Source organism: Schistocerca piceifrons, chromosome 8 (genome assembly GCF_021461385.2).
Source record: "Schistocerca piceifrons isolate TAMUIC-IGC-003096 chromosome 8, iqSchPice1.1, whole genome shotgun sequence".
In the NCBI taxonomy this organism is placed as follows: domain Eukaryota; kingdom Metazoa; phylum Arthropoda; class Insecta; order Orthoptera; family Acrididae; genus Schistocerca; species Schistocerca piceifrons.
The window spans coordinates 28,614,087-28,636,696 of record NC_060145.1 but is presented as its reverse complement, the minus strand read 5'-3'; positions in this window follow the sequence as shown (position 1 = coordinate 28,636,696).

Below are 22,610 nucleotides of genomic sequence, written 5' to 3'. Positions count from 1 at the left end.
TTTTGCACGCGTTCTATATAGCGAAGAAGGGTCATTCACCAACGGTAAGGTAAACCGGCATGATATGCACTATTGGGTAACGGAAAATCCACGACGGCTACGACAAGTGGAACACCAGCGACCTTGGCAGCTTAATGTATGGTGCGGTATTATGGGAGGAAGGATAATTGGTACCCATTTTATCGACGGCAATCTAAATGGTGCAGTGTATGCCGATTTCCTACGTAATGTTCTACCGATGTTACTACAAGATGTTTCACTGCATGACAGAATGGCGATGTACTTCCAACATGATGGATGAACGGTACATAGCTCGCGTGCGGTTGAAGCGGTATTGTATAGCATATTTCATGATAGGTGGATTCGTCGTCGAAGCACTATACAATGGCCCGCACGTTCACCGGATCTGACGTCCCCGGATTTCTTTCTGAGGGAAGAGTTGAAGAATATTTGCTATCGCGATCCACCGACAACGCCTGACAACATTCGTCAGAGCATTGTCAATGCATGTGCAAATATTACGGAAGGCGAACTACTAGCTGTTGACAGGAATGTCGTTACACGTATTGCCAAATGCATTGAGGTTAACGGATATCATTTTGAGCTTTTATTGCATTAATGTGGTAGTTACAGGTAATCACGTTGTAAAAGCATGCGTTCTCAGAAATGATAAGTTCACAGAGGTTCATTATGACATTGGAACAACGGCAATAAAATGTTCAAACGTACCTATGTTCTGTATTTTAATTTAAAAAACCTACCTGTTACCAACTGTTCGTCTAAAATTGTCAGTCATATGTTTGTGACTATTACAGCGCCATCTATCACAAAGCGAAAAAAGTGGTCCAACTAAAACATTCATATTTCTTTACGTACTACACGAATATGTAATAAAAAAGCACAGTAGATATCCGTTTGACTATGGCAGCGCCATCTAGCGGGACAACCATAGCGCCATCTAGTTTCCCCCTTCAAGATAGACAAGTTTCGTTCTTTGTAGTTTTTTTCGTTGGACGCTTATTTCGTGAGATATTTGGCCCGGTCACGATCAATGGACCACCCTGTATAAGAGGGTTGGAACGTTAATAGTGGCTACTATTTATTCACAGGTCGTACAAAATAGACACGTGTTTGATAGTTTTACTGACGTTCAAAGTAGCCACCAGCATTGTGTATAACCCGTTGCCATCGATGTGGAAGTCGTAGGACACTCTTACCAGTGCCAGTGGTGTTGACAGTTCGAGGGGCGCAGTCTATTGCACTACCAATTTGTAGCAGTTTTGAAGCGAATGCCGTGAAGTGTTTTCTTCAGTTTAGATATCGAGTTGAACTTACGAGGGCTTATGTCAGGGGAGTGCAGTAGGTGGTACAGCACTTAGGAGCCCCATCAGTGCAACAAGTGAGTAACGGTGCACGTGCTTGAGCACTGTCCTACAAAATGATGGTCAGGTCCTGCAGGAAGTCTCATCACTTCTGTCTTTAAGCTGGTCGTAGGCTGTGTTCCAAAAATGAACGGCATACATCATCTCCCAGAACAAAGTTCAGTGTAAAGTCTGGGCGTGACATCTTGTTAGACGTAAGGAACGTAAAATCTATGTGTGCGATGATGATGGCAGGATGGTGAATTTCGTAAAACAAATGTACAGGGTGTTGGTGATGATGATGATGATGATGATGATGTTATTGATTTTTGGGGCGCTCAACATCGGTGTCACCGACCCCCGCACAAGTTCCAGTCCTTCAATTTCCAGTCTCGCCACTACCCGAATGATGAAGAGGACATCACAAACACCCAGTCCACGGGCGGAGAAAATCCCCAGTCCAGCCAGGAATCGAACCAGTGCCCCCGTGATCCAGAGGCATCACGAGCTGCGGACACAGGCCGTTGGTGAGTGCCAGCTCGGACACTGTGTTGTCTAGTCATTTGACAACTTTATCAACGCCGCCCTTAGATTCATTATAAAACCTTCCAGTTTCTGGAAGTCTCTTCTCGGTGTTCTCATTCACCTGACATCCAGCATGCATGTTACAAAGAACAAGGAATTAGTTTTTTTCTTTCGTTGGTATGCTGTGAGGAGGTTGCCGCCTGCCTTGTTGTTGCACTGAACACATCATCCTCACTTGGCGCTACAGGAGAGATCTGTTTGAGTGATCTCCGAAGAGGGCCAACTAAACTTTTCCTCTAGTTTTAGGCCATCTGCCAGTTTTACGGAGGTGAAGAAGTTGTCAGTCGTGACGTTCCGTAAGGGCGACTTGCCTGACATATGCTGTAGTATATCAGAACTATTCGCAACGGCTCAGTGTATAGGGGGTGGGGTGCGGGTGGTGACCTTCCCAACTGTATAATACGTTACTCGTAGCCTCCCAGTGTCACTCCGTAGGTCTCAATGTCGCCAGTCCTTAGAAAACGGAAAGCCGCGCTGTTAGAAAGTACCTCTCGATCTCCGAATTCTTTGTATTTCACGTTCTTTTTGGTCAGAAGTGTCGTAATAAACTCCAGCATTTCGTTAATAACATCATGACGACTATATCAGATACCTGCAAGATTCAAATGGTTCAAATGGCTCTGAGCACTATCAGACCCAACTGCTGAGATCATCAGTCCCCTAGAACTTAGAACTACTTACACCTAACTAACCTAAATACATCACACACATCCACGCCCGCGGCAAGACTCGAACCTGCGACCGTAGCGGTCGTGCGGTTCCAGACTGTAGCGCCTAGAACTACTCGACCACCCTGGCCGGCTACCTGTAAGATTATACAAAGATTATGTGGAAGAACTTGCTACCGATCTAACAGCAGAAGATCGCTGGAGCAGTGCAAGGTACTTAGCGATTGGGAAAGAGCGCCAGTCATTCCCGTCTCCTCGAAGGGTCGCAGGACACATAGGACTGAAGCACATAATAATTGACCTACTATCTTAGCGCCCACTGCTTCACCTTCGACCTTGACGGTACGAAATTTTGTAGTCACTGTGGTGGGCCATTTTTTATTCGTTGTTCATGGTGCGCGTTAACACTTTTTTATAGTTGACGATGTCCTTTTTGTTGCGTATAATACACACATCCCATAGAATGTTGGTGTCTGCACGACCCGGACACTCATTTTCTGTCGTCCTCCTGATGCACATGGTGAATCATTAGCGGCTAACAGTTTTCCTGTTATAACTGTAAACACAAGACTTCCAAACGTGCCTTACTAAAGATTGAGCTCGCGACCGTGAACTCGTGGGGCTCCTTGTCAGACCGTGGTATCTTCTAAATGACCCCTTTCAAATTAAGATATGTTTCTGTTAGATTAAACAAAAATGATCGATTGACGAAATTAATTTTTAAACAAAAATGGCAATCGAGAAAAGTATTATAGCCTTCCATTTTATCGAAAAGCAAACATATTTCCCATAATCAAATTCGTTATGTACGGCCAAGAGACGGGTAGCAGCGGGAAATATCACTTAGGAAACTGCGGACAAAGTCGTCCAGATGTGCAGTGTCCGTAATCGTATCAGCGTCTAAATGAGATACACCGCCACGAAACTAACAACCGACACAGGCCTGCGAGTTAAATGGGTCGCTGGGGCAAATCGTGTTACCAAATGCTTTTGATGTTCTGTGTCATAACTTTGACGTATTATTTCGAGCTTCAACAGGTGGATTGTCTGTGTGCTTAAATTGTAACAGTTGACTCAGTAAACGGATTACGCAGAATGCGTAATACAGACGGAACTGGCGGGCGCTTAATACCAAACCCATGCTATGAACGAGTGCATGCTCCCTGAAACATCAGTAAGCACTAAGTACATAACCTTCTTGTCGAAGTGATTGGTGGCTTATTCAACTTGTTTTAACGCCACCCGTTTCATTTACAACATATTACTTACTTTAATCCTTCTTCCAAGTGTGAATATTGTCAGATGTTTCTTATCGCTTCAGGCAAATGCCGGGATTGTTCCATTGCAGGGGCACGGCCGACTTTCTTCCATACTACGATGGGACCGCGAACTCGGTATTTGGCCCCTCCCCCAAATCGGCCAGCGGTGATCTGTCTCACAGATTAAGGTGTAAATTTAAGATTCATTTGATACCAGGTGAAGAAATAATACATAGGAACAAGGTTAGAAAAGTATTTAATCGCAGAGTAGGAGACTTACTGGATAACATCAATTTTTAATCAACGCCTGTAGATTTGAGAAGATGCTGAAGCAAGTTTTGAAATACGGAGGATCGAGTGGGCTACTCATAGGTTGCGTGTATACACTTCCGCCATGAGTATAGTTTCACTACAGGTATAATCTCTAATACTTTCTATCCGAGTTTCAGTAGATAATGTCTCAAACCTCTTAAGGTCAAAGCTATACAGACGATGGATGTCCCTGAGTATTTTGAAAAGAGAAGCAAGTAGTGGCAATGAAATATTTCAGGTGATATGAAGTCTGGAACGTTTCGTATTTTGACACATTGAGATGTCTCATATCGTCATGGAGTTTCAACTGACACCATAAACTTGTCTACAGTTATGAAAATCAGTACGTTTGTCTCAGGCCATCAGCAGGGACATTTAGCTTGCTGATGTTCAACATTTATAAGGGAAGAAATTTTCACACAGCTAAAAAAAAAATAACCGTTTCTACATCTTTCCTCACTGCATCGAATAACAAATGTATCGGTTAATGATGGAGATGTGTGATATCAACCGCCGGTTTACCAAGTAATAGCACTCCCATGATCATGTATATGTGCTGAATAACTATATCAATGTATATTTAAATACAGAGTGGTATTACCTACAGACATTGTCATAACTCTTGCAAAAACTGAATTTTCACAGAACACGATCATAGAATTATCCATACTCCGAAAAAGGGTATTTGTATCGACGATATTTTTGTGTAATCCTCGATCAGCGTTTTATATAAAGAGCAACGATAAATTGTCAACGTGAAGATTTTGTTTAAACAAGCATAGGGACCCAGCAATCAGTCGCAATAACACAGTTTTTTATCCTTGCATATTCAAGTTTCAGCTATAAATAGGTATCTTCAGTGCATCTGAGTGAGTGGCTATCCAATAACTGACAGCTTGTCACCATACTGGTGCATGGGCAGAAGGACACTGAAGTTGTAGAACACAGTACATTAGTAAAGTCATATGGTGGCATGTACTGCTACGAGTTTGATGGATGGCTACACAAATGCACTGAAGATCACTCCTTATAGCTGAAATCTGCATATGCAAGAATAATAAAATGCCATTACGACTGATTTGTGTCTTCCTATAATTCCTTAAACAAATTTACGCTCGCAGCGCAGGAAAATATATATTGTAGTGGTACAATGAAGGCAGCAGCGAAGAAAACACAGGTATCAGAAGATATAATTGCATTGATCGAAGAAAGAAGGAAGTACGAAAGTGGTCAGGGAAGTTCAGGAATACCGAAATATATGTCACTTTGGAAAGAAATAAACAGGGAGTAGAGGAAAGCTAAGGCGAAATGAATACACGAAAAAGCGAAGAAATCGTAATAGAAATTATTGTTGGAAGTATTGGTTCAGCACATGGAAAAGCCAAAACAACTATCGGTGACATTAAAGGAAGGGCGGTAGCATTAACACGGATAGATGGAAAGAGTACACTGAAGGCCTCTATGACGGGTACGTCAAGGATGATGACGTTATAGAAGAAGGCACAGGAGTCGTCAAGGAAGTTGTTCGGGATCCCGTATCAGATTTACAATTTTTAAGAAATAAGCTTTGGAACGACTTTAGATCAAATAAGGTAGAAAGGATAGATGACGTGCTTTCAGAATTTCTGAAATCAGTGTGGGAAGTGACCATAAAACAACAATTCACTTTGCAGTGCAGAATGCATGAGTCTGGCGATACACCAACAAACATTCGGAAAAAACATCATCCATACTATTTCGAAGACAACAAGAGCCGACAAGAGTAATAATTATCGAACAATCATCGTAACAACTCATGCATCCAAGAATGACATATAGAGAATGGAAAAGAAAACTGAGGATCTGTTAGGTAATGAACAGTTTGGCTTTAGGAAAGATGGAGGTTCCAGGGAGGCAGTTCGGACGTTGTGGTTGACAATGGAACCAAGACTGAAAGAAAATCCAAGCACTTTGATGGGATTTGTTGACAAGGGAAAAGCGTACGACGCTATCAAATGGTACAAGATGTTCGAAATTATGAGTAACACGGAGATAACATTTAGGCGAAAGCAGATACTGCACGATATGTACAAGAACTAAAGAGGAACAATGCGACTGGAAGATAAAGAATGAGGTTGTCGGATTAAAAAGGATGTAATCCAGTGATGTAATCATTGGCCTTTGTTGTCCAACCTATACATCGAATTACCAATGTCGGAAACAACAGAAAGATTCATAAGTGGGATTAAAAGTGAAGGTGAAAGGATAGTAACGATAAGATTCGTTGATGAGTAGCAGAAATGAGAACAGCAAGGAACTTAATATAGGAACTGCGAATCACGAAACAGAGGAAGCAAAGGAATTCTGCAACCTGCGCAGCAAAACAGCCCTTGACGGACGGAGCAAAGAGCACATAAAAAGCAGACTAGCAATGGCAAAAATGGTATTCCTGGTGAAGAGAAAACTAGTTGTAAAAAACGTAGGCCTTATTTTGAGGAAGAAATATCTGCGAATGTGCGTTTAGGGCACAGCATTGTATTGCAGTGTAACATGGACGGCTGGAAAACCGGAATAGAAGACAATGGGAGCATTTGAGGTGTGGTGCTATAGACGAATGTGGAAAATTGAAGTGGGCTACTTAGGTAAGAAACGGGGAGATTTTCCGCAGAATCGGCAAGGAAAGGAATATATGGAAAACACCGAGAAGAAGAAGGAGCAGGTTAGCAGTGCGTCTGTTACGATATCACGGAGGAACATTTGTGGTATTACAGGGAGCAGTAGAGGGTAAGAACTGTAGGAGAAGATTGGATTCAACTCAGAACATAATAGACTTAGAGAAAGCGTTTGACAATGTTGACTGGAATACTCTCTTTCAAATTCTAAAGGTGGCAGGGGTAATTACAGGGAGCGGAAGGCTATTTACAATTTGTACAGAAACCAGATGGCAGTTCTAAGAGTCGAGGGACATGAAAGAGAAGCAGTGGTTGGGAAGGGCGTCAGACATGGTTGTTGCCTCTCCCCGATGTTATTCAATCTGTATATTGCGCAAGCAGTAAAGGAAACAAAAGAAAAATTCGAAGTGGGTATTAAAGTCCATGGAGAAGAAATAAAAACGTTGAGGTTCGCTGATGACATTGTAATTCTGTCAGAGACAGCAAAGGACTTGGAAGAGCAGTTGAACGGAATGGACATTGTCTTGAAAGGAGGATATAACATGAACATCAACTAAAGCAAAACGAGGATAATGGAATGTAGTCGAATTAAGTCGGATGATGCTGAGGGAATTAGATTAGGATATGAGACACTTAAAGTAGTAAAGGAGTTTTGCTATTTGGGGAGCAAAATAACTGATGATGGTCGAAGTAGAGAGGATATAAAATGTAGACTGTCAATGGCAAGGAAAGCGTTTCTGAAGAAGAGAACTTTGTTGACATCGAGTATAGATTTAAGTGTCAGGAAGTCGTTTCTGAAAGTATTTGTATGGGGTGTAGCCATGTATAGAAGTGAAACATGGACGATAAATAGTTTGGACAAGAGGAGAATAGAAGTTTTCGAAATGTGGTGCTACAGAAGAATGCTGAAGATTAGATAGGTAGATCACATAACTATTGAGGAGGTATTGAATAGCATTGGGGAGAAGAGGAGTTTGTGGCACAACTTGACAAGAAGAAGGGACTGGTTGGTAGGACATGTTCTGAGGCATCAAGCTGTCACAAATTTAGCATTGGAAGGCAACGTGGAAGGTAAAAATCGTAAAGGGAGACCAAGAGATGAATACACTAAGCAGATTCAGAAGGATGTGGGTTGCAGTAAGTGCTAAGAGGTGAAGAAGCTTACACATGACAGAGTAGAATGGAGAGCTGCATCAAATCAGTCTCAGGACTGAAGACCACCACAACAACAACAACAGAAAATAATAGAGGACGTAGGTTGCAAGCGCTTCTTCGGGATGACAAGGTCGGTGTAGGATAGGGGTATTGGTGGGCCACATCAAACCAGTCAGATGACTGATGACTCAAAAAAGAAAAGTGGTTCTTCCAGATGGATGATTGCATATCTCATGTTACGTTACAGAGTAGCGGGTCGAGGGTGCAGTGTCCGCTCCGGAGCGGTGGGAGAGCCATCCTTCTTGTGTCCAACATGGCAATTCCTCTCCCATTAGCGCGTTGTGGGTTCTACAGATCATAGAAGTGCTACAGGAGGCTGTCACGGCTGAAGGATGTCTTCATCATGACAGACAATACCCATGAACGTTCTTTATTACTCCAATACGCTGTAGCAACGAGCGTGCGTGCTCGTCTTGTGGTGTGGCTGAATTTTGGCCCATGGCGTCCTGAGTCAACATGCGTGGCCATATGTCGATCTCGAGGACTATGGCGGCTAAGTGTTGACCAGAGAACGGCAGTAGCTGCTGTCCTAGCAGTGCCAAGCCTTACGTGGTCGTCATACGTTGACAGTGCTGCGTCTGAGGAGGCAGATATAACCTGTTACGTAGCTGGCAAAGTGGCCATGTCCAACGTAGCTGACGAGCGTGTCGAGCGCTGGCGGGCACCTGTCGCATGGAGACTGGAAGGGGAATGGTATGAACATTGTCTCGCCCGACGGAGGCAGCCAGCGCGAAAGCCACCCCACAACAGACGATAATTTGAAGCCAGGCTTTGTCGACATCCCAGGAACGCAGGACGCCCTCCTTTTACACAAGGCAGACGTTGTTGCAACTGAGGTCACAAACACAGCCCAGACAGCGCTGCCGCAGTACCTCGAAACACAGGTAACTGCCACTGCAGTGGACGGAGCTGCTGCAATGCAGCAGGTGTTGAGCTCGCTGGTATTGAAAGTGGTTCGAATTTGGTGTCGGGCCCCTACTTGCGCCCGTGGTGCTATAATACGGTAAAGAGCCAAAGAAACTGGTACACCAGCCTAATACCGCGTACGGCCCCCACGAGCACGCCAAAGTGCCGCAACACGCCATGGGCTCGACTAATGTCAGAAGTAGTGCTGGAGGGAAGCGACACCATAAATTGTGCAGGGCTGTCCGTAAAGCCGTAAGAGTACGAGGGGGTGGAGATCTCTTCTGAACAGCACATTGCAAGGCATCCCAGATATGCTCAATAATGTTCATGTCTAGGGGGATTGATACCTAGCGGAATAGTGCTGGAGGGAAGCGACACCATAAATTCTGCAGGGCTGTCCGTAAAGCCGTAAGAGTACGAGGGGTTGGATATCCCTTCTGAACAGCACATTGCAAGGCATCCCAGATATGCTCAATATTGTTCACGTCTAGGGAGGTTGGTACCTAGCGGAAGTATTTAAACTCAGAAGAATGTTTCTGGACCCCTCTCCAGCAATTCTGGGCGAACGCGGTGTCGCATTGTCCTGCTGGAATTGCTCAAGTCCATCGGAATGCACAATGAACATGCAGGGATGCAGGTGATCAGACTGGATGCTTGCGTACCTATCGCCTGTCAGATTCGTATCTAGACGTATCAGGGGTCCCACACCGCTCGAAATGCTCACACCCCACACCATTACAGAGCCTCCACTAGTTTAAACAGTCCCCTGCTGACATATAGGGTCAATGGTGTCACGAGATTGTCTTCATATCCATAAACGTCCATTAGCTAGATACAATTTGAAATGAGACTCATCCGACCAAGCAACATGTTTCGAGTCTTCAACAGTCGGGTGTCGGTGTTGACGGGCCCAGGAGAGGCGTAAAGCTTTGTGTGGTGCAGTCATTAATGGTAGACGGGTGAAACTTAGGCTCCGAAAGCCCATATCAATGATTTTTCGTCGAAAGTTTCGTACGCTGACACTTGTTGATGACCCGTCATTGAAATCTGCAGCAATTAGTGACAGGGTTTGTACTGCGCCACCCTCTAGATATCACCATCGCCTACTTCTCACTATGTTTTACTCGTAGGAAATATACTGTATGAACAAGCTCTAATACGTAGGTGAACAGCAACGTCAGCCAATGTAGCTCACTCTCATAATACCACGATAAGTTGTCCTGACAAGATCTTGCCTACGCTCAACGATGTAATATGTGTGACTTGAAGTAATCGTCTATAGTAACACGACAACATCACATAATGTTTTATATTTAGCTTCTCAAGCTATAAATTACACTACTGCTCGCTACGAAATCGCTACGTACGAAAGGATGGACACAATAACACTTTTCGCGATGTAATGGGGTCAGTGATAGCTATCTGGATAACAAATACAGCAATGCATCTGACTACCAAGGTTTACTAGCTTCGAAAGGTAAACTACCACCAACACTAGTATCAATCACCAGAAAATTATCAAATGCCAGAGTCCACGGGCAGGAGGCATGATGTATTTACTTTCCCAAGAACAGCAATTTATATTGGAGAATACATTCACAAGGCAATTATATATTTTTATACTGTTTATGTTTCGTTGTCAATCAATTGTAACTTCTATAAATAGTGCGTTGCTACAACAATCTCCGTAACCCTACTGAAATTTTGTCATAATTAAATTATTCCATTAATCTCAATCCTTCAGAATTACATAGACTAACTTTTCATTTATAATTAACCACATTTCCATAACACGCAAAATTGCTTTTCCTGTGTAAAAGTTAATTATCTTTCTTTTCGATACAAGTTGCTCTCTGAAAAATACTATTCCTTTTTTTAATTTCTTTTAACTTTGTTTCAACCAGTATTGAGTCTTTTACTTTATTGGCATTTATATTTACTTTATTCCGAAAATATACAGGGTGATTCATAAATGAGGAAAAATATGTCGTGCAAATTGTCACACACTGAGCTACAAACATAAATTCGTTTTCCGCATGTTCCTATGTCAATAAATGACAATGCAATAGAATGGTAAAGTTCTAGAAACATGAAGTGGACTTTTGGGTGTTACTGTGCCCCGACATTGTCCAAGGGGTCAGTTAGGCAACACGGCACAACAAGCGAGTGTTGTAAGTAGTCTAGACGTTCACCAGAAGGCGAGGCATGCGGCGTCAAGTGACGGTTTGCGTGTCACTCCGAAGAATGACAGCGCCCACATCTACCTTGTACCGGTTACGCTGGCCAGTATTATGTATCGTGGCTAGATGGCATAGGGAAAGGAACGTGAGGAGGGGCTGCACTACTGTACATGCATCCTTTATAATTTGGTTTTTGTGTCCCAAACTTAGTTTTAAGAAACGAGTACATAGATGCAGAATACAAAACACAACTACTCAGGTTTGTGGCAGTTTTTACAAACAAATACAATACAGCTGTGCAAATCGAAACTAACATAGAAACACATGACTGGAAACTGCAGTGGCGGTTTATAAGTACTGTTCGAAATGATGGCCATGATGTGTATGGCAAAGTTGAACTCTTCGCAAGAAGGATTGCTGAATACGATCCAACATGTCTGTATCTCTTTGCGTAATATGACCGGCATTTTTTATTCTGCGTTGAAAGGTGTTGACACCAGCAACCTTTCCTTCATAAATCACAGATTTCAGATGGCCCCACAAAAAGAAATCCAGTGGATTCAGGTCTGGCGATCTTGCTGGCCATGCTACAGGGCCCCCACGACCAGAGCGATAGCACCAGCAGCAGCGAGTACTGTTTGTATAAAGCGTTTATTTTGCATTTTGTTTACGACCTTCCACTAAGGAAGGGATTCTATTTGTGTTTATCTGCTCTGCATAGTAACTAACAGTTCTTGATAAAACTTTACGTAGTTTTCGTGTTAGATTTCTTAGTGTTTTCTTGATCGTTTAGAACAGAAAGCGCCCTAAAACCGTCTTTTGTTTGTTTCGCGGCCGTTAGCCACTAGTCACTTGAATCAGCAGTTGTCTTGTGACAGCCAGAGCGAGAGCACCAGCAGCAGCGAGTACTGTTTGTATAAAGCGTTTTTGTACTTATTTGCTGCGCTTAGCTTTTAAATAGTTTTTCTGGGAAAACCTAGCGTAGTTTTCGCGTCTCGTATTTCAGTGAGTGTTTCTTGATTATCAGAGTAGCTCATCAGAAGATTATCTTGGGAATTTGTCACCGTATAGAGTAGGGTAAACATAGTCATGTGTAGGGACTGTGGTTGTTGTGAGCGGACGCAAGGAGAATTGGCCACTCTTCGGGGGCAGGTGGAGGCTTTGTCTGTTAGGCTCATCGAGCTCGAGGCGCAGGCGTCGGCTCGTAGTGGCGTTGGGGCAACTGTGGTGAGACCTATGCCTACTTCGGTGGCCTTGGAATCACATGGAACCCCTGATGTCGCTGCGTCTTCCGGCAGTGAGCATCTTACCGGTCAGCCATCACTCCAGGGTGAATGGCGGACAGTGGTGGGCTCGCGCGTGCCTGGCCGAAAGGCGAAGGTGGGATCTGGCCGCGTGGCAGCTGCCTTACCCCTTTCCAACAGGTACGGGGTGCTTACTAGTGGTGATGACATCGTTTCCGAGCCACCACAGGATGCCTCGCCTGTTGGGCCAGTGGCCGATTCTCCGGCAAGGTCCCGACAGTCACAGAGGGCGGGCCTATTAGTTATAGGGAGCTCCAACGTTAGGCGGGTTATGGAGCCCCTTAGGAAAATAGCGGGTAGGTCGGGGAAGAATGCCAGTGTGCACTCGGTGTGCTTGCCGGGGGGTCTCGTCCGTAATGTGGAGGAGGCCCTTCCGGCAGCTATTGAACGCACTGGGTGTGACCGGCTGCAGATAGTAGCACATGTCGGAACGAATGACGCCTGCCGCTTGGGTTCTGAGGCCATCCTTGGTTCCTTCCGGCGGCTGGCTGATTTGGTGAAGACAACCAGCATCGCACGCGGAGTGCAAGCTGAGCTTAATATCTGCAGCATAGTGCCCAGAGTCGATCGCGGTCCTCTGGTTTGGAGCCGTGTGGAGGGTCTAAACCAGAGGCTCAGACGACTCTGCGACTATAATGGTTGCAAATTCATCGACCTCCGTTATTGGGTGGAGAACTGTAGGGCCCCCCTAGACAGGTCAGGCGTGCACTACACACCGGAAGCAGCTACTAGGGTAGCAGAGTACGTGTGGCGTGCACACGGGGGTTTTTTAGGTTAGAGGGACCCCCCCTTGGGCGAAACGATAAAATACCTGACGGCTTACCAGAGAGGACATTATCATCGTTGATAAAGAACGTCCGTCGTCAGAGACCAAAAACAGGAAAAGTTAACGTAATATTGGTAAACTGCAGGAGTATTCAGGGCAAGGTTCCTGAATTAGTATCTCTTATTGAAGGAAATAGTGCGCATATAGTATTAGGAACGGAAAGTTGGTTAAAACCGGAAGTGAACAGTAACGAAATCCTAGACACAGAATGGAATATATACCGCAAGGATAGGATAAACGCCAATGGTGGAGGAGTATTTATAGCAGTAAAGAATTCAATAATATCCAGTGAAGTTATTAGCGAATGCGAATGTGAAATAATCTGGGTTAAGTTAAGTATCAAAGGTGGGTCAGATATGATAGTCGGATGCTTCTATAGACCACCTGCATCTGCAACCGTAGTAGTTGAGCGCCTCAGAGAGAACCTGCAGAACGTCGTGAAGAAGTTTCGTGATCATACTATTGTAATAGGGGGAGACTTCAATCTACCAGGTATAGAATGGGATAGTCACACAATCAGAACTGGAGCCAGGGACAGAGACTCTTGTGACATTATCCTGACTGCCTTGTCCGAGAATTACTTCGAGCAGATAGTTAGAGAACCAACTCGTGAAGCTAACGTTTTAGACCTCATAGCAACAAATAGACCGGAACTTTTCGACTCCGTGAATGTAGAAGAGGGTATCAGTGATCATAAGTCAGTGGTTGCATCAATGACTACAAGTGTAATAAGAAATGCCAAGAAAGGAAGGAAAATATATTTGCTTAACAAGAGTGATAGGGCACAAATCGCAGAATATCTGAGTGACCACCATCAAACGTTCATTTCTGAGGAAGAGGATGTGGAACAAAAATGGAAAAAATTCAGAAACAACGTCCAGTACGCCTTAGATAAGTTCGTACCGACTAAGGTCCAAACCGAGGGGAAAGATCCACCGTGGTATAACAATCATGTACGAAAGGTACTACGGAAACAAAGAAAGCTTCATCATAGGTTTAAGAGTAGTCGAATCATAGCTGATAAGGAAAAGCTGAACGAAGCGAAAAAGAGCGTAAAGAGAGCAATGAGAGAAGCATTCAACGAATTCGAACATAAAACATTGGCAAACAATCTAAACAAGAACCCTAAAAAGTTTTGGTCATATGTAAAATCGGTAAGCGGATCTAAATCCCCTATTCAGTCACTCGTTGACCACGATGGCACCGAAACAGAGGACGACCGAAGAAAGGCAGAAATACTGAATTCAGTGTTCCGAAACTGTTTCACTGCGGAAAATCGTAACACGGTCCCTGACTTCAGCCGTCGCACGGACGCCAAAATGGAAAATATTGAAATAAACGATATCGGAATTGAAAAACAACTGCTATCACTTAGTAGCGGAAAAGCATCCGGACCAGACGAGATACCCTTAAGATTCTACAGTGATTATGCTAAAGAACTTGCACCCTTTCTATCAGCAATTTATCGTAGATCGCTGGAAGAACGTAAAGTACCTAGCGACTGGAAGAAAGCGCAGGTCGTTCCCATTTTCAAGAAGGGTCATAAACCAGATGCGAATAATTATAGGCCTATTTCGCTTACGTCAATCTGTTGTAGAATAATGGAACATGTTTTGTGTTTTCGTATTATGACGTTCTTAGATAATACAAATCTCCTTCATCATAACCAACATGGATTCCGCAAACAGAGATCATGTGAAACTCAGCTCGCCCTATTTGCCCAAGAAATTCACAGTGCCGTAGACACAGGCGAGCAGATTGATGCCGTATTCCTGGACTTCAGGAAGGCATTTGATACGGTTCCGCACTTACGTTTAGTGAAAAAAATACGAGCTTACGGAATATCGGACCAGGTTTGTGATTGGATTCAGGATTTCCTAGAAGAAAGAACACAACATGTCATTCTTAACGGTTCAAAATCTGCAGATGTAGAGGTAATTTCGGGAGTACCGCAGGGAAGCGTGATAGGACCTTTATTGTTTACAATATACATAAATGACTTAGTTGACAACATCGGTAGCTCCGTGAGGCTATTTGCAGATGACACGGTTGTCTACAAGAAAGTAGCAACATCAGAAGACTCGTACGTACTCCAGGAGGACCTGCAGAGGATTAATGCATGGTGCGACAGCTGGCAGCTTTCCCTAAACGTAGATAAATGTAATATAATGCGCATACATAGGGGCAGAAATCCATTCCAGTACGATTATGCCATAGGTGGTAAATCATTGGAAGCGGTAACGACCGTAAAATACTTAGGAGTTACTATCCGGAGCGATCTGAAGTGGAATGATCACATAAAACAAATAGTGGGAAAAGCAGGCGCCAGGTTGAGATTCATAGGAAGAATTCTAAGAAAATGTGACTCATCGACGAAAGAAGTAGCTTACAAAACGCTTGTTCGTCCGATTCTTGAGTATTGCTCATCAGTATGGGACCCTTACCAGGTTGGATTAATAGAAGAGATAGACATGATCCAGCGAAAAGCAGCGCGATTCGTCATGGGGACATTTAGACAGCGCGAGAGCGTTACGGAGATGCTGAACAAGCTCCAGTGGCGGACACTTCAAGAAAGGCGTTACGCAATACGGAGAGGTTTATTATCGAAATTACGAGAGAGCACATTCCGGGAAGAGATGGGCAACATATTACTACCGCCCACATATATCTCGCGTAATGATCACAACGAAAAGATCCGAGAAATTAGAGCAAATACGGAGACTTACAAGCAGTCGTTCTTCCCACGCACAATTCGTGAATGGAACAGGGAAGGGGGGATCAGATAGTGGTACAATAAGTGCCCTCCGCCACACACCGTAAGGTGGCTCGCGGTATATAGATGTAGATGTAGATCCATTTCGAAGGGAAGGCATTGTCCACGTGGCGTCGCACTGTGCCGCTGAAGTGAGTGGGGTCACCATCATGCATGTACCACAGGTTCATACGAGAGGCCAAACTGACTTCTTCCAACAATTCTGGTAATATAGCATTCAAGAAACGCAGATACCGCTCTCCTGTAAGCCATTGTGGTAGCACATGTGGCCCTATGAGATGGTGGTCAATAATACTACACCAGATATTGACACAGCAGCGTTGTTGGTACCCTCGTATCAGTGTGCTGTGGGGGTTTTCTTCCGCCTACTTGTGCCAATTACGCGAATTCACTGGACCCTCCTTCGTGAAATAGGCTTCGTCAGTGAACAGTATTGTTCGTGAAATATGCTGGTCGTGGGTCTGACGCTGTAGGATAATGTTGCAGAAATCCAGCCTCCTCTGGATGTCTTCCGGCAATAATACCTGCACCTTCTGCATGCGAAAGGGCTGGTAATGGTATCTACGGAGTACTCGCATAATAGTAGATTGTGACATTCCGACAGCAGTGGCGAGAGACCCGGTGCTTAATGTTCGGGCCTTCGCAACAGTTTGTAAAACTTTTTATTCGTATTCCGCACTGTACGTCGACAGTCGGCTACGACCACTAAATCCTGGAGGTGCTGCACATGCATCACGCTCCCTCAAGCGCCTGTCCATACAGTGAACCTTTTTTGCGGATGGAGGGCGCCAGCTAGGAAACTTCTCGTGATACAGTTGCCTTGCAACGTCAGCTGTTCCATCTGCAAGCCCGTAGGTGAGTTGTATGTCGGCGTATTCCTCGTTTGTGACACTTACCATGGTACTATAGTAACGCGGCGACGCGGCCGTTAGCAGCTGTCGACATTGCGAGTATAGGGCAGAGGGAGCAGCGCAAAGGTATTGTAAACACGTATGCACGCAGCGGTTTTACTTCCGCTGTTGACCACTCTTTCTGCTTACCGGATACACATTCCGTAACATGGGACTGTACACTCCGTTACCGCCTGCAACGTGTGATTCACAAGTTCTGATAAAATTTCACTTACATTACGATGGGATTTGTTCTTTCTCGTATCTTTCAAACGCTGGCAGATACACATCAGCTCATTGGTGTGTCATGTGTTGTATCTGTGGGTGGATGACATGTCGTGATCATGAGGCTCGACGGTATCTCGTTCAATGGTTCACATGTGTTTTTGTATTACGTACACAGTACACCGAGGAGAACGAAATTAAGAACTGTGCGTTACGTGCTACGCATAGCAGCATGCGGTCCTCGACATATTTTTCCTCATTTATGATTCACGCTGTATATTGCAGACAAGGCATCGATTATTTTTTCTTGTAATCGTTTCGAGATAAAGGACAACTCGGGCACTGACACTTTCAGTTTAAAACTGTTTTCTTTATTTCCTGCTATTAAATCAACTACACGTACAAGTCAGAGTTTTATTTACGAGTGCAGGTTCAATGTCCAAAACCCCACTAAGCGGAAACGTAACAAACTAAAACTAGAAAGGAAATAAAGTAAAACATGAAACCTAAGTTTCACCTACACCTACCTTTTCAGCTACATGAACTTCAAATAATCACACAACGCTCAACCACTTGAGCGTTGACTTTCGCGACCCACTAATATCTAAAATTCGAAGCAAAGCACTCGATGATCCCTTTCAGAAAGAGTTAGTGTGCTCTCTTTTCAGTGGTTCTTGGTTTGTTGTTTAGAGCTTAAAGGAAAAGCTATCAAATGGTTCAAATGGCTCTGAGCACTATGGGACTTAACTACTGAGGTCATCAGTCCCCTAGAACATATAACTACTGAAACCTAACTAACCTAAGGACATCACACACATCCATGCCCGTGGCAGGATTCGAACCTACGATGGTAGCGGTCACGCGGTTCCAGACTGTAGCGCCTACAACCGCTCGGCGAAAAACTATCACATTTTCAACAAACTTATCATTGTTTCTCAATAAACAACGACCGTTCCCTTTAATACAGATTACATATTCGGTGCATCCAACGAGATTTGCGGAATTTACTCCATTGCAAGTCTCATGCAGAAGTCACACAACAGATCCTAACTCAAATATCGCTAAGTCACTACTCCTTAGGGCTTGCGTACACCTACACAACCACAATAATACAATGCAATGCTACTGTCCCTTAGTGGGTGCTTTAATCCTCAATAACAAAACTAGTTAACGACTTCGCATAAACACGTCTCTTCACATACACCACCCAAAGGAAAATCTCACACAAATACTGAAATACGGTTCGCCTACCATCGCGTGGCTATTAAACAGCACAAAGCATCAATAATCACAACTAGGAGAAACTAATCTCAATGAATCGGAGCTTTTCCTGTACTCGTGAAGCCTACACTCGACCAAAATTGGCGAAATAATCATTTCCTACATACCTTTCTAAACGAACTGCTCTGAACAAATTTGAGTTCCATCCACACTGCAGACTAGTTCATGTATCGTACGTGTGACCCGATCTCATCACCCTCGAGATAATCTCTCTCGAGGGTCACTACTCGAACGATACTCGGATACTACTTTCGAAATTCTCAAAGGACAAGCCAAGAACCATTCTCTGCGAACAAACATACCACGCTAATTCTTTCTTTAACAATAAGTGTTTTTCCTATGCAGTCGCTGGAGAACTTTCGCTGTGGCCAGCTGCATCTTAGTTGTTATCTGTAGTGCATGCCGCGATTCAGCAATCGGCTGGTCGTTGCAATCTCGCTGAAATTACAGGACACAGGTTTTCTCCACCCACATGTGTCACATATTTAGAACATTTTAAGACTAAGTTTAAGGAAACTATACAAACACTACATTCTCTTCAGTCTTCTAGCACATAAAAATTGATAAGTTGAGACGATACAAACAAGTAGTGACCTATTTTCGGGCTGAAGGTGGTTCGGCGCAATATAGGTTGCTTTTCTGTCACGTTGAACGATTCCCTTCACTGGTGGTGGTATCGTTCTTGTAGGATCTCTTTCCGGACGCAACGATGTCGGAGATTTGGTGTTTTACAGGATTCCTGATGTTCTTGGTATACTCGTGAAAATTTCGTACGAGAAAATCCCCACTTCATCGTCACCTCGGAGATGCTATTGTAAGCGCCTCGACGGTCCCGGTCGCCTACGGTGGACTGGAGGCCGAGCGGTGACTTCTCCAGTTGTCAGGATTCTAGGAAATGACTGTGGACGCGTCATTAACACCAGAGAAACATTATTAATTGATAACACCTTTATCCCCCCAAGAACCATGGACCTTGCTGTTGGTGGGGAGGCTTGTGTGCTTCAACGATACAGATGGCCGTACCGTAGGTGCAACCACAACGGACGGGTATCTGTTGAGAGGCCAGACAAACATGTGGTTCCTGAAGAGGGGCAGCAGCCTTTTCAGTCGTTGCAGGGGCAACAGTCTGGATGATTGACTGATCTGGCCTTGTAACATTAACCAAAACGGCCTTGCTGTTGTGGTACTGCGAATGGCTGAAAGCAAGGGGAAACTACAGCCGTAATTTTACCTGAGGGCATGCAGCTCTACTGTACGGTTAAATGATGATGGCGTTCTCTTGGGTAAAACATTCCGGAGGTAAAATAGTCCCCCATTCGGATCTCTGACCAGGGACTACTCATGAGGACGTCATTATCAGAAGAAAGGAAACTGGCATTCTACAGATCGGAGCGTCGAATGTTAGATCCCTTAATCGTTTAGGTAGGCTAGAAAATTTGAAAAGGGAAATGGATAGGTTAAAGTTAGATATAGTGGGAATTAGTGAGGTTCGGTGGCAGGAGGAACAAGACTACTGGTCAGGTGAATACAGGGTTATAAATAAAATATCAAATAGCGGTAATGCAGGAGTAGGTTTAATGATGAATAAAAAAATAGGAGTGCGGTTAAGCTACTACAAACAGCATAGTGAATGTATTATAGTGGCCAAGATAGACACGAAGCCCGTGCCTACTACTGTAGTATAAGTTTATATACCAACTAGCTCTGCAGATGACGAAGAAATTGATGAAATGTATGATGAGATAAACGAAATTATTCGGCTAGTGAAGGGAGACGAAAATTTAATAGTAATGGGTGACTGGAATCCGACAGTAGAAAAAAGGGAGAGAATGAAACATAGTAGGTGAATATGGATTGGGGCTAAGAAATGAAAGAAGAAATCTGCCTGGTAAAATTTTGCACAGAGCATAACTTAATCATAGCTAACACTTGGCTCAAGAATCATAAAAGAAGGTTGTATACATGGAAGATCCCTGGAGATACTAAAAGGTATATGATAGATTATATAATGGTAATACAGAGATTCAGGAACCAGGTTTAAAATGGTAGGACATTTCCAGGGGCAGAGGTGGACTCTGACCACAATCTATTGGTTATGAACTACAGACAACAACTGAAGAAATTGCAGAAAGGTGGGAATTTAAGGAGATGGAACCGGGATAAACTGAGTAAACCAGAGGTTGTACAGAGTTTCAGGGACAGCATAAGGGAACAATTGACAGGAATGGGGGAAAGAAATACAGTAGAAGACGAATGGGTAGCTCTGAGGGATGAAGTAGTGATGGCAGCAGAGGATCAGGTAGGTAAAGGAGCAAATATAAAAGTGCAGTAAATGAAGCAGGCAAAAAGGAGTACAAACGTCTAAAAAATGAATGCGACAGGAAGTGCAAAATGGCTAAGCAGGCACGGCTAGAGGACAAATGTAAGGATATAGAGGCTTATCTCACTAGGGGTAAGATAGATACAGCCTACAGGAAAATTAAAGATACCTTTGGAGAAAAGAGAGCCACTTGTATGAGTATCAAGAGCTCAGATGGAAACCCAGTTCTAAGCAAAGAGGGGAAAGCAGAAAGGTGGAAGGAGTATATATAGGGTCTATACCAGGGCGATGTACTTGAGGACAAATTCTGGAAACGGAAGAGGATGTAGATGAAGATGAAATAGGAGATACGATACTGCGTGAAGAGTTTGACAGAGCACTGAAAGACCTGAGTCGAAACAAGGCCCCGGGAGCAGACAACATTCCATTAGATTTACTGACAGCCTTGGGAGAGCCAGTCCTGACAAGACTCTACCTTCTGGTGAGCAAGATGTACGAGACAGGCGAAATACCCTCAGATGTCAAGAAGAATATAATAATTCCAATCCCAAAGAAAGCAGGTGTTGACGGATGCGAAAATTACCGAACTATCAGTTTAATAAGTCACAGCTGCAAAAACAAACGCGAATATTTTACAGACGAATGGAAAAACTGGTAGAAGCCGGCCTCGGGGAAGATCAGTTTGGATTCCATAGAAATGTTGGAACATGTGAGGCAATACTGACCTTACTACTTACCTTGGAAGAAAGGTTAAGGAAAGGCAAACCTACGTTTCTAGCATTTGTAGACTTAGAGAAAGCTTTTGACAATGTTGACTGGAATACTCTCTTTCAAATTCTAAAGGTGGCAGGGGTAAAATACAGGGAGCGAAAGGCTATTTAAAATTCATATAGAAACCAGATGGCAGTTATAAGACTCAGGGGAATGAAACGGAAGCAGTGATTGGGAAGGGAGTGAGACAGGGTTGTAGCCTCTCCCCGATGTTATTCAGTCTGTATATTGAGCAAGCAGTAAAGGAAACAAAAGAAAAGTTTGGAGTAGGTATTAAAATCCAGGGAGAGGAAATAAGAACTTTGAGGTTAGCCGATGACATTGTAATTCTGTCAGAGAGAGCAAAGGACTTGGAAGAGCTGTTGAACGGAATGGACAGTGTCTTGAAAGGAGTAATAAGATGAACATTAACAAAAGCAAAACGAGGATAATGGAATATAGTCGAATGAAGTCGGGTGATGCTGAAGGAATTAGATTAGGAAATGAGACACTTAAAGTAGTAAAGGAGTTTTGCTACTTGGGGAGCAAAATAACTGATGATGGTCGAAGTAGAGAGGATATAATATGTAGACTGGCAATGGCAATGAAAGTGTTTCTGAAGAAGAGAAATTTGTTAACATGGAGTATAGATTTAAGTGTCAGGAAGTCGTTTCTGAAGTTGTTTGTATGGAGTGTAGCCGTGTATGGAAGTGAAACATGGACAATAACTAGTTTGGACAAGAAGAGAATAGACGCTTTCGAAATGTGGTGCTACAGAACATTAGGTGAATAGATCACGTAACTAATGAGGAGGTATTGAACAGGATTGGGGAGAAGAGAAGTTTGTGGCACAACTTGACTAGAAGAAGGGATCGGTTTGTAGGACATGTCCTGAGCCATCAAGGAATCACAAATTTAGCACTGTAGGGCATCGTGGAGGGTAAAAATCGTAGAGGGAGACCAAGTGATGAATACACTAAGCAGATTCAGAAAGATGTTGGTTGCAGTAGGTACTGGGAGATAATGGAGCTTGCACAGGATAGATTAGTTTGGAGAGCTGCATCAAACCAGTCTCAGGATTGAAGACCACAACAACAACAACAC